Source organism: Equus caballus, chromosome 1, assembly GCF_041296265.1.
Source record: "Equus caballus isolate H_3958 breed thoroughbred chromosome 1, TB-T2T, whole genome shotgun sequence".
NCBI lineage: Eukaryota > Metazoa > Chordata > Mammalia > Perissodactyla > Equidae > Equus > Equus caballus.
In genome coordinates, this window is record NC_091684.1 from 166344860 (window position 1) to 166357017 (window position 12158).

A 12158-nucleotide genomic window follows, 5' to 3' on the forward strand; every position below is an offset into this window, starting at 1 on the left:
GAGGAAGGAGACTTGAGGCAGTAAAGAAGGGAAACCTCCATGAGACTGACAAACTCAAAAAGACCACTTCTTTGATTTGTTTGTTTTGGTTTGGTTTTTGTTTTGTTTTGTTTTTGTTTTGTAAATCACTTAATAAATTGAGACATGGATTTGCCATCATGAAAATACATTGTACACCAGAATAATTTTTTCTTTCTCTTTTTGTTTTAGTTTTACTATGAGATTTTTTTTATTGCAGTAATATTGGATTATAACATTATGTAACTTTCAGGTGTACATCATAATATATTTCGAATTCTGTGTAGATTACATCATGTTCACCAACCAAACACTAATTACCATCCATCACCACCCATTTGTGAGTAATAACTCCTTTCGCCCTCCCCCTCCCCCCTCCCCCTCTGGTAACCACCAATCCAATCTCTGTCTCTGTTTTCTTGTTGTTGTTTTTATCTTCTACGTATGAGTGAGATCATATGATATTTGACTTTCTCCCTCTAACTTTTATTTCACTTAGCATAGTACCCTCAATGTCCATCCATGTTGTCACAAATGGCCGGATTTCATGATTTCTTATGGCTGAATAGTATTCCATTGTGTATATATACCATATCTTCTTTATCTGTTCGTCCCTTAATGGGCACCTAGATTGCTTCCACATCTTGGATATTGTGAATAAGGCTGTGATGAACATAGGGATGCATGTATCTTTTGCATTTGTGTCTTCAGGTTCTTTGGATAGACACCCAGCAGTGGAATAGCTGGATCATATGGTAGATCTATTCTTAATTTTCTGAGAAAACTCCATACTGTTTTCCATAGTGGCTGCACCAAAAAGACCACTTATTTCTAGTGGAATCTGGACTGCATCTTCAGCAGAGACACACAGATTTTCCCAGGGGCTGGATAAGTCATTACCTCACCTCTGGAGTCTAACAGTTTTTCCACAACATGCTAGCCAAGGATCTTTGAAACCAGGAAGATGGTAGTACCCTCTGAACCCCACCAACATTCCCTGCTCCGCACCTCATGTGGAGAACAAAGGAAGACAATGCTGGGCACAGTGGGCAGAATGTAAGACATACGGTGCTAGCACATCAGCCATTAATCCTGATTGAACTCACACTGTGGGTATAGCCAGACAGAGGCCCTGGGGAGCAGTTACACAGCCTGAGGACACGCTGCCCTAGCCCTGGAGGAGGTTACAAAAGGGCCATTCTAGAAGAGAATTCCCTCTGTGCTACTGAGAAAGAGAGGGAAGGAGAGAGAGAAGTAGAGGGAGAGAGAAGGAGAGAGAATTTACTGCATTATTTTCCACAGATGTGTCAAAAGCCAGTTGCCCTCCCCTCTGCACGCCCTCCAACCACACACAAATGGAGCCAAATGCCAGGTCACCAGACTCGGTCTTCTAGGGATGACTCCTCAAAATACATTTGCCCCCAACAATGCGGAATGTTCCAGGACACACCTGGGATTCCTGAAAGGACCAGTTTTGAGCATGAAGCATTTCTGTCCGCGAGTTGGACATCTGTCTGCGTTAGGCAGCTACCTGGAGGTGACAAGATCTTGAAAAACTGGATTCATCCACTTAATCTACAATTCCACACTCACTGCCACACAACAAGAGGCAGCATGACCACCACCCCACACCTCCCAGGCCTTCTGGAACAGAATTCTGTTTCTTTGGCAAGCCTGCAAGGGGGATGTTTCTGCTTTACACACCTAGATACAAAGGGCAGCAGATGCATCCTTCCTCTTCCTCTGGAACTTTCAGAGACACCAAACTTCACTGAGAAATGTCACAGATGCCAGCCATAGCCAGAGGCACAGGACCTGGAGACTAGAAATCATCAGGTCCTCTGTACCTGCCACAGAATGTAAGACTCTGCCAGTAAGTTGCCACTGCCTTGGCCCAGGGGCACAGCGGAGCCAGGAAAATGGGGACATTTATTTAAAATAGCAAATTTCAGCTGGATTGTCAACCAGAATCTCCTTCCTTAGGGCCCCTCCAAACAATTGTCTAAGAACCCCAGAGTACTTCATCAACCTGAAGTGGAATGGGGTGGGATTACTGGAGCGTGGTCATCCATGGCGGGCATTTCTTGCTGCCACACAGCCATGTTGGTGAAGCTTAGTGTTGCCTATTGCCTAGGCAATTCTCTAGTGGGATGCCTGACTCAGGCCCTAGGGTGGCCGACATAGGGCTCCAGGATTGGGCTCTGAATTTAAAACTCTCTTAACACACAGTCACAGCTGTTTTCTACAGTGTAATCCAACTCCAAGAACATGTGGAGCAGCTGCAACGTGTACGGCCTCACCATCCTCGCCCTTGCCCTCTCTCCAAGGACTGCTAAAAACAGAATAGGTCTAGTTACATCCTTTTCCCAGGACACTGGGATCTCCCTATGCCACTTATATAGTCAAGAAGAGCCAGTGGCCTTTCTCCCAGGAATAGTACTGATTTCTTCTCTCTTCTCCAGATTGCCTTCAGGTTCTCCCCCTAAACACAGAAAAGACTGGCATTAGAGGTAGCTCTTTCATTGGGCACTCAGTTTAATCTGTGCAGAGACTATTCCTACACCAACAAGTAGGAGGATAGCTGAGAGATTTCATGAGTGAGGACTGTCCCTGGTGGGGAGATAGAAATGATTTATGAACCCAAGCAACTCACAACATAGAGAGACTGATAGGGTGACAGAATTTGTACCAGAAGCCATGCAGGTATTATAAGGACCAAGAAGAGGGGCAGTTAACCCAGAGTGGGTGGAGCAGGAAAGGGAGCCAAAAGCTCACACCCAACCTGAGTCTCAAAGAGTTTTTCAAAGCCAGGAGGGAAACTGGGAGGCAGATGTTTCAGGGAAAAGAATGCATGTGCAAAACTGTAGGGGAGAAAGGGACAATAGCGCATGTGGGAGTCCAGTTTGGTGAAAGTTTTAGGGGTAACATGTAGGGGAAAACTAAGAGATAAATCTGGTGAGGGAGGCAGAGACTATGTCATGAAGAGCTGAACCAGCCACGTTAAAGCATGTGGGTCTTATCCTGAAGGGTAGGAAGTCCCAAGATGATTTCATAAGGGGTAGGGCCATTATGAAGTTCATATCTTAGAAAGATCACTGGTGACAGTACACAGACCAGGCCAAAGGCTATTCAAGTTTATAACCTAGACAAGAAAGAATAGGAGAAGGGTGCCAGGGAACTAGAAGTACTGAAATTCCAGGCATGTAGAATTTCCAGGTCTTGTGAGTCCTGGGAGCTATTTGTACAGCTAGATGGACTCGATGCTGGTGTGTGTACCATCTGCATCTCGTTATGTCAGAATATTTAAGGGTAATTCTAGGAGAATATGAACTCCTACATTTTGGGTAGGTATTCTTCCCAAAAATGTTCACCTAGAAGTAGTCAGGTCACAGATCACTCTTTCCCCCAAATCAGGCAACCCTGACTCTCTTATCACCCTCCTCTGTGTTCCTGGGGACCTCACACACACTTCCATGCAGTCCCTGTAACGGGGCATAATAATGAGAGTTACTGTATATGCAGAGCGGTTTCTGTATATGCACTTCATTTAATCCTCCCTCCCTACATTTTCCAGTGGAAGTAATTGATGCTGAGAGGTTATTTGATTTAACCAAGACTCCACAATTAGTAAACGACAGAGTTGGAACCTGAACTTCGGTCTCTCGATCTCCACAGTCGATACTCTTTCCCGTGTACCACACTGCTATCTGATGCTTACTCATCATGTATCTGCCTCATTCTACTGGGTTATAAGCTCCTTGAGGCCATGGACTGCGTCTCATTTTTCATTCTATCCTGGTAACTTGCGTGGGGCCTGACAAAGGCAAAAACTGTTTGCTGAATGAATGAACATTATGGAACATTTTAAAGAAGTCACAAAAGGTTTATTTTCTTAGACTATGTGTAAAGAAGGAAGGGTGGTATCACCTCTTCCTTTAGTGGGGTTGACAGATGGACTTTAAGTTGTGTATATGATTCTCAGCTCCTTTGAAAACCAACCAACAGAACTTCTCTTTTCTTCCCTTTTTCCTAAGTCACTTCCCAAATGTTGGCAGTTAGGAAGTGTCAGGGCACAGGGTTCTAGGCGAATACCTCAATTTGCTGCACTCCTAGGATAGCTGTGCATGACCTATTTATAGAGAAATAGACCAGACTAGTGCAGTGGTCTGGTCTGCTCACCTCATGGTCTCTAAGAGGACAGATCCATGGGCAGCCTCAGCATCAGTTTACATCCTAGGCTTTCCTCTGCCAGTGATCCTCTGACCATGGGGATATCCTGTAGCCATGTGGGCAGCACACAGGGCATATGCCAACCTTTAACTACATCAAGTGCTTGGCAACAGCGTTGGGAAATAGAACAGAGAGACACTGGGAAAATTTGGCCAATCAATGGGAGCTTGCTTAGAGCACAGAAGGAGAGCCCCAGTGAGGAATCAGCGGGTCAGGTCAGCGCCATCACTCGTCAATAGAAACTCCCAGAAACTCAATAGAAACTTCATGAGATCTATTGAAACCCAGACCTACTTAAAGGGGTGTATACAGTAGTCCACTTTTATCCGGTTTCAATTACCTGTGGTAAACCGCAATCCAAAAATATTAAGTGGAAAATTCCAGAAATAAACAATTCATAAGTTTTAAATTACACGCTGTTCTGAGTAGCATGATGAGATTTTGACCTGTCCCACTCCCTCCCACCTGGGATGTGGATCCTCCCTTGTCCAGTGGATCCATGCTGTTAGTCACTTAGTAGCTGGCTTGATTATCAGATCAACTGTAGTGGTATCGCAGTGCTTGTGTTCAAGTAACCCTTGTTTTACTTGATAATGGCCCCAAAGCACAAGAGTAGTGATGCTGGCAATTTGGATATGCCAAAGAGAAACCATAAATGGCTTCCTTTAAGTTTTTTATTTTCTTCCGGTAATTTTTATTACAGTATATTGTTATAATGTTCTATTTTATTAGTTTTTGTTGTTAATCTCTTACTGTGCCTAATTTATCAATTAAGCTTCATCATAGGTATGTATGTATAGGAAAAAACATAGAATATATGGGGTTCAGTACTCTCCACTGGGGCTCTTGGAGTGTATCCCCTGCAGCTAAGGGGGGACTACTGTATCTTGAAAACGTAACATTCCCTGAAGCCTCCTGAAGCCTGGGTTTTATCAATAGCCTGGGCATGGCATGGCAGGATTCGGGGGGCTTGCTCTTCACATACCTGACTTCCTGTTGCTAAAGAAAAAGAGACTCTACCAAGACTTTGTGGCTTTCAGCCTACTCTCTCCAAATAGTTTGGTGACATTATTGTAGATGAATCAGAAATATACACATCAAATTTCCTCCTAAAATACACATGGGTTTGGCAATTAAAAGAAAATGTGTAAAGTATAACAGATTTGGTGGCCACCAGCCCTGCAAAAAGAGGGTGGCTGCTACAAATTATCATAAGTATTTAGTGAAAGAAGCTTGATTGCTAATGAGCACAGAGGAAACTGGAGAGAAAGCTGGCAAGAGATTTGTGGATGTCGCACATTGGCTTCTGAAGTTCGTAAGCAAAGGCAAGGTGTTTACAAAGATTCTAGTAGAAATGTGTCCTTGAATTTGCATTTAGAGACATTAACTTGTAAGTTGTAAAGAAAGAATCTTTTAGAAAAAGCTGTTACAGGATGGGGTGAGACAGACCAAAAAGCCCATCCTAACAGATTTAATGTGACAACAAAACTTGCTGATAAGCTATCTCTCTCAACAGAAACCAAAAATAGATACACAGAAAACATAAAAATATTTGCAATAGCTTTTAGCAGAGGCATTTGAGCACACGAAGAGTGAGAAACATCATAATAAAACCAATTTGGCAACTATAGTGATTTATCCTCACGCAGGGCATCACAAATTTTTCATCTTTTGGTGTCACTTTCCTTGATAGGACTCATCATAATACCATTTATTTATTCATTCATTCATTTATTCTTTCAGCAGTAACTTATCAAAGACTTGTTCCAGGTGCCAAATACTGAGCTATGTTCTGTGATTTGGGAGTCCTAAACAAAAATGTACAAGATATAGACCCTTCGCTCATGTAGTTTAGAGCAAAATAAGTAAATAAATCTTTAGCTTTTTGTACATGATTATTATGTACTTGGTCCTGTACCATCACAGTTTAACAGAGCGGTCAGGTACGGAACTTTGTAATTAGATGTGCATCTGACCTTGGGTTCTGCTACTTTATGAGTTGTGCGACTTTGAACAAGTTATTTCATCTTGTTGAATCTTAGTTCTTTCACCTGACGACCGGGAAAGGTAATACCTACCTCATCAAACTGATGTGAGGATAAATTCCCTGCAATACAGCACCTGTCTTAATCCTTGAGTTGAATGCCGAATTCAGAATTAATCAGATTTCAGTGTAAGAAACAAATTCTTTACTCTGGATATTTTCAGATGAAAGTGATTGAATATAAGGAATGGGGTGCTTACAAAAATTATTTGAAGATGTGGAGAAGCAGGGGGCAGGGATCCATAGCTGGGCTTAACTAGTTCAAGGTCACCAGCATAGCTGGGGTACAGAGGTCAGGAAGTGGTGGCTGATGTCACTACCACCACCACACTGATACCACTGATGCATGACACCCCCAAAGTTGTAGTCTTGACAGGGGAATGCTGAGTTTGCCTGGGGCTATGGTTTCTAATAGCAGAAATAGCAGCAGAAAAATAGTTTTTCTCTCTTCTCTTCCACATACAAAATCTTGTGGGAGTTCACCTATTTAGTGTTCTATTTTGCTTCCAGAGCCCTAGCTGCCTGGGAGTCATCTGAAATAATTTTGAGCTTTCCCGCCTCTACTCCACAAGAAGGCACATAGAAGGGGACGGGAGTAGATACTATGTGCCAGTTGACCATATCCAATATTTAAAGTACTTATCACAGTATTAACACATGATAAGATCTTAAATGTTAACTATCATTATTAATTGATACACAAATTTAAGCCAGCATTCATAAGCTATTATTCTTATAAGTGAAAGTGGTCCACATCATATTTTCCTCCTCCACTTTGTCAAAAGTATAGAATCAGGAAATCTGTATTTTCCTCACAGAAGGAGCTGAAGCGTGGGTTAAGTTGAATGCTCAAAGGTCAAAGTCGAGACCAGTTGTTCTGATCTCAGTTTAGTCCATCAACTCACTATTTTATAATAGCTCCAAAGGAGAAAGTGTGACCAAAGGGTAGACTGTGGAATTTTAGAGACAGCTTTTTTTCACAACCTTCTTATTTGATAAAATAAGGAAGTGCATTCTAAAAAAGAATGACTAATTTCAGCAAAGATGTAAATCAAACCCAAGCTTTATTATTAGTATTGACATGGGAACCATTTTTTCCCCTAGATGTACGATGGCATGAATGAAAAAGATGAAGATAGGGGTTTTACTTTTTCATTTTTTGCTATCCTTTGACTTTGTTGTTGTTGATTTTTGGATCAGCTGTTAGCTTAGTTATCCTCCACAACTTTTGGAAGCTTTTGACTGGATGATGCTATTCTAGAGTGTCTGATGAGGAATAATGCATCATATTTAAATGACATCAGTTATCCAATAAGGTCAAATTACTTTGCAGTTAGTCAATCATACACCAGAAATTTCTGAGAGAGGTTGGCATAGGAGACAGGGAGTTATTTTTATTTTAACAGTGGATAAACTTAGAGAGTGAAAGGGCCAATGAAGAGCCAGAAAAAGGATGGAGAGATGCCCCAACCACCCCCATCCACAACCCAGGAGAAATTTTCCAAGTCACTTTTTACATATACCTTGACAATTGATTCATCAAAGATGTCTTCAATAGATTCACAACTCAAACCACATTGCAGTATTTTTTTTTAAATAAAGAGGAGGATTGAAAATGTGACCATAGTATTTATTCTATTTTTACAAATGGATGTGTTAGATACAAAACAATGTCAGCAGCTAATACTGCATTTGTTAATACGCTCAGACCGACTGGGTCCACAAGCAAAACTGTAGCATTCCCGAATAATGTGATCAGATGCTCTCACACGCAGTTTGCCTTATTCCCTCACATCATAAGAGAAAGGGCTTTTTTGGGCACATATTATCAACACTGAACAGAGTAAATAGCTTTTTCAAGAGGCCAGAGTGTTTTCCTTCTGATTCATTGTGGATGCCGACGAGAGTATTTCCTTTTAAGTTAAAGCATTTTACGAATTCCTCCTACTGAATCAATTTACATACTTTAATCACCGCTATTTTTAATAAGTAACTTTTCTTACTAAAAATTCATTTCCCTTTGTCCCAACCTTTCTGTGATCTTGGGAGAAAAGAGGCAGAGTTCATTTAAAACACTCTTGTTTACGGTGGCTGAAACCACAAACTTTGTGTAATGTCAGCCTGCTCACAGACAGAGACTCTGAACTTCATAGTATTTTGTGTTTGGAAGGAAGGCACACCAAGGAGAATGGGCTCATTTCAATTCAATATATTATAGGAAGGAAAAGATCAAGGAAGAGCTGGTCTTAAAACTGTCAAAATATGATAATTTGATGGGAAGAAAGAAGGAAAACAGAGCAGTTGGAAATGCAAAGATGAAAGAGTTGGATCCAGACATGTCTATGCAATTTCCCAGAAATGGAAACTGTACTGGCAAAGAGATATCAAGAAACAATACACATTAAATGTTGAGCGTTTCTTGCAGCAATGAACTTGGAAGGCTTTTAGAACACATGGCATAATGGTCTTATGATTCATCTACATATGGCCTTACGCTTGGTGACTGACAAAGGGAGAAAGCAAGTTTCATAAGGAGGTAAACAAGGGGAAGCTAAACACTATTTCAGGAAAAGACTCTGGGAAGCTTCTAGGTCACCAGCAGAGTACTAACCAACTCAGCCTATTAAATACACATAGGGATGGATCACATATGTAATTTCATTTAATTCTGCAACAACTCTGTTACGTACGTGTCATTTCCTCTGTTTTCCAGATAGTCCAAGAGTTGACTTGTCTAAAGTTGCTTAGGTAGCTGAGCCTAGGTGCAAATAAAATTCTTTCCACTACACCAGTGATTCCCAAACCTGGCTACTCGTCAGAATCATCTGAAGAGCTTTGTAAAAATACAGATTCTTGAGCCTCAGCCCAGGAAATTCTGATTCAGGAGTCTACAGCAAGCTCTAAGAATCAAATTTTTTTTAAGTTCCTTCAGTGACTCTGATACATGGCCAGTTTGAGGAAACAATGCCCACAATTGCAACCGGAGATAGCATGAGAGTGGGTGAAAACAAAAGGCAGGGAGAGAAAAGGGTACAATGGAGGAACTCCACTGCTGTGTGAGCAGCCTGCAAAACTACAGCTGGCCTCACAAGAGGTATTTGGTCACAAAAAATTTTAGTCTGAAAAAATTCTACCAGATCTGCAAAACATGCTTTGGTGTCACCTAAATTTATTTCTAAGATCCCGGACCTTCCTAAATAGCATACTTTCTCCTAGATGCCTATCAGATAGATACTCCTGTGGTTTGGAATTCTGCTTTCAGAAGCCACAACAACCATGATAAAATGCTGTTGCCACACCCTGCTTCCTCGAGATGAATTAGGATGAGATACTTAGGCCTTCATCTATAAATAGCAAATGAAGAGGCATTTGGAACTATGGATGCTCTTACAATGTACTTGGCCTGTTGCTTGACCCTGTTTCACAAAAGAGTAAAAAATTAAATCAGTGGCAAAGTGTGCCTCATTCCTGGTCACATATGCAAATGTTCCTTCTCTTCTTCAATATCGCTTTCTTCTTTTGTGCCCTATTTCACCAGGCTAGGAAAACTAAAACATCTGCCTACAGCAAATCATTGAGGTCTCCCGGAAACACAAGAGGGAAGAGAGCATTATTAATTTCTCATGAAACTTTCCCGTGATATTTTTAGCAGAGTGAATGCTATCCTATCTGGCAAACTATCAAATTTACTTGCTTCTCTGGGGTCTTTGGGATGTTGTCTCATGATTGGGAAGTTGCCAGGGATGCGGCTAAAGCTCCCAGAGGGAATCTGTGCCATCACTGCTGGCTGTTCCTCAATGGGTGGGGCACACGCAGAGCACAGGGATATGCTTTCTGATTCCACAACAAAACTAAGGACTGAGTTCCACTGGAGGGCTGAGATCCAGAAGCACACCATGCTCCTTTCTCCAGTGAGTTCCAGTCAAAGGGCAGAAACCAGAAGCAGGGCAAGGAAAATGGGAGGTAGAACGAGGCTTACGACATGAAGGAGAATGATAACAACTCTGCACTTTTTATCTATTCTTTCCAGAAATCTTTGTGAGCATCTGTGAGATTCCAAACACCATGCTAGAGGCCAAGAAGACAGTGAGCCAGACAGAGATGGTTCTCACCCCACAGAGCTTATAGGCAATGTGGAGGAGACAGACGGAAACGAAGCAAATTAACAAACCGAATAATTTAAAAGTTTGGAAAGAGCTGGGAAGAAAGGGCTTTAGGCAAGGGAAGGACATGATCTGATATGTGATTGATTTAAGAAGTTTACTCCAGTAGCAGTAGGTCAGCATCGGTGGAAGTGAGGAGAGCAGTAAAGGATGGCCCAGCAGCCCTTGGGATGAGAACTGACCTTGACCGGAACTGGGTGGTAACAGTGAAGACATGGGATGGACTTGAGCTCAGTACTGCCACCACCACCAACCAAATTTGGATGAATACTGTCACTTAGTACTAGTGACACAGTTCCCGTAGGTGATGGGATAAAGCAGAAGACTGAAGTGGAAATAATGAAGAGATCTGGAGCAGTTTTGTTACGATTCAACTCGGCTTCTTTATGTTAAGCTTGCTTCCAGTTCAACCAGCATTTACTGAGTGCACATCTTCTTTATTCAGGACACAGCGCTAGACCCACAGGGAACTCAAAGATGAGGGAAGACATGGTGCCAGCACTTAAGGAGTCTACATTCCAGTGAAGAAGATGTCAAGTATATAGGTAACTAAAATAGAGCAAAAATATGACAAGAATCATAGAAAATGCTAAAGAGTCTGAGAAGGAGCCTTGAAGTAAGAAGAAGAATTCAACAGGAAGAGATGAGGATGGGAAAATTCACATAAAGGGAACAGCAGAAGCAAAGGCATGGAGGTGGGAATCTGGGGGATGTGTTTTGGAAGGAGAACATGGTCCCGTTTGCCTCAAGTGTTGGATTTGCAGAACGTTAGACTGAGGCCATTAGGTAAGCACTGACCACCAGGGGTAGTAGCAGACACTTGAGGCTCAGCCTCCTCCTTTCACATCCTCTGCTGAACTTGTGCAACTTTCTATTTGTATCAAATATTTGTATCAAAAGCAACCCTCACTTTGAAAGTCATCTTCCTAGTGGCGGGATTCTTTTCCCTAGATTGACAGCACAGAGCTCAGATAGTAATAACTGCTTTGAAAAGACACTTAGAACTACAGAGCTAAAGCTTAGGTACCAATTAAGGAAGCTGTTTTCTGAAGTAATTTGTCTCTCTTATTTAAAACGACTGATTCCTTCCCTTCCCTTCCCCCTTCTCTCCCTTTCTTTCCTTCAAGGAAGATTGGAAACACAACAAGGGGCTCAGGCTAGTATCCTGAGGTTTTCGTTAGGCAAGCTTTTGGAGGTTGCTAGTGCTGAGAGGGGGCCACAGAGATTTGTCTAGGAAACATATACAACTAATCTGTCCACGGACATTCATGGATTGTTCTAGCTAGTACAGTAACTGCTGCAGGAATCCTGATTTATTTTCAGAAAGTTTTTCTTCTTTGGCTCTGTGTCCTTGTGGCCAAGAACCACACTTTACAGTCTTTCAGAGGCTGTCCTGTCCTCAGCCATGCACGGTGGGCATGTGGGCAGGCGGACATATGCCTCTGGGAGATCCTGAGATCCCGTCACCACTCAAGCTGATGGGGTGACCAGTCACCAGGAAACCCCTGCTGCACCTGGGAGACCCACGGGACATCATCTGGAAGCCAGTATCTGGGGACACACTGTCATGTTGTCCAGTCCAAAGTATATCCTCTCTATTCTCTTTCTTGTCACACAGACAAGCATCACAGAGTGTAGAACCAAACATTACAGGCAAGGCTGTCTAGTTTCCTTGGAAATGTTTCCATCATACCGCCCCAGCC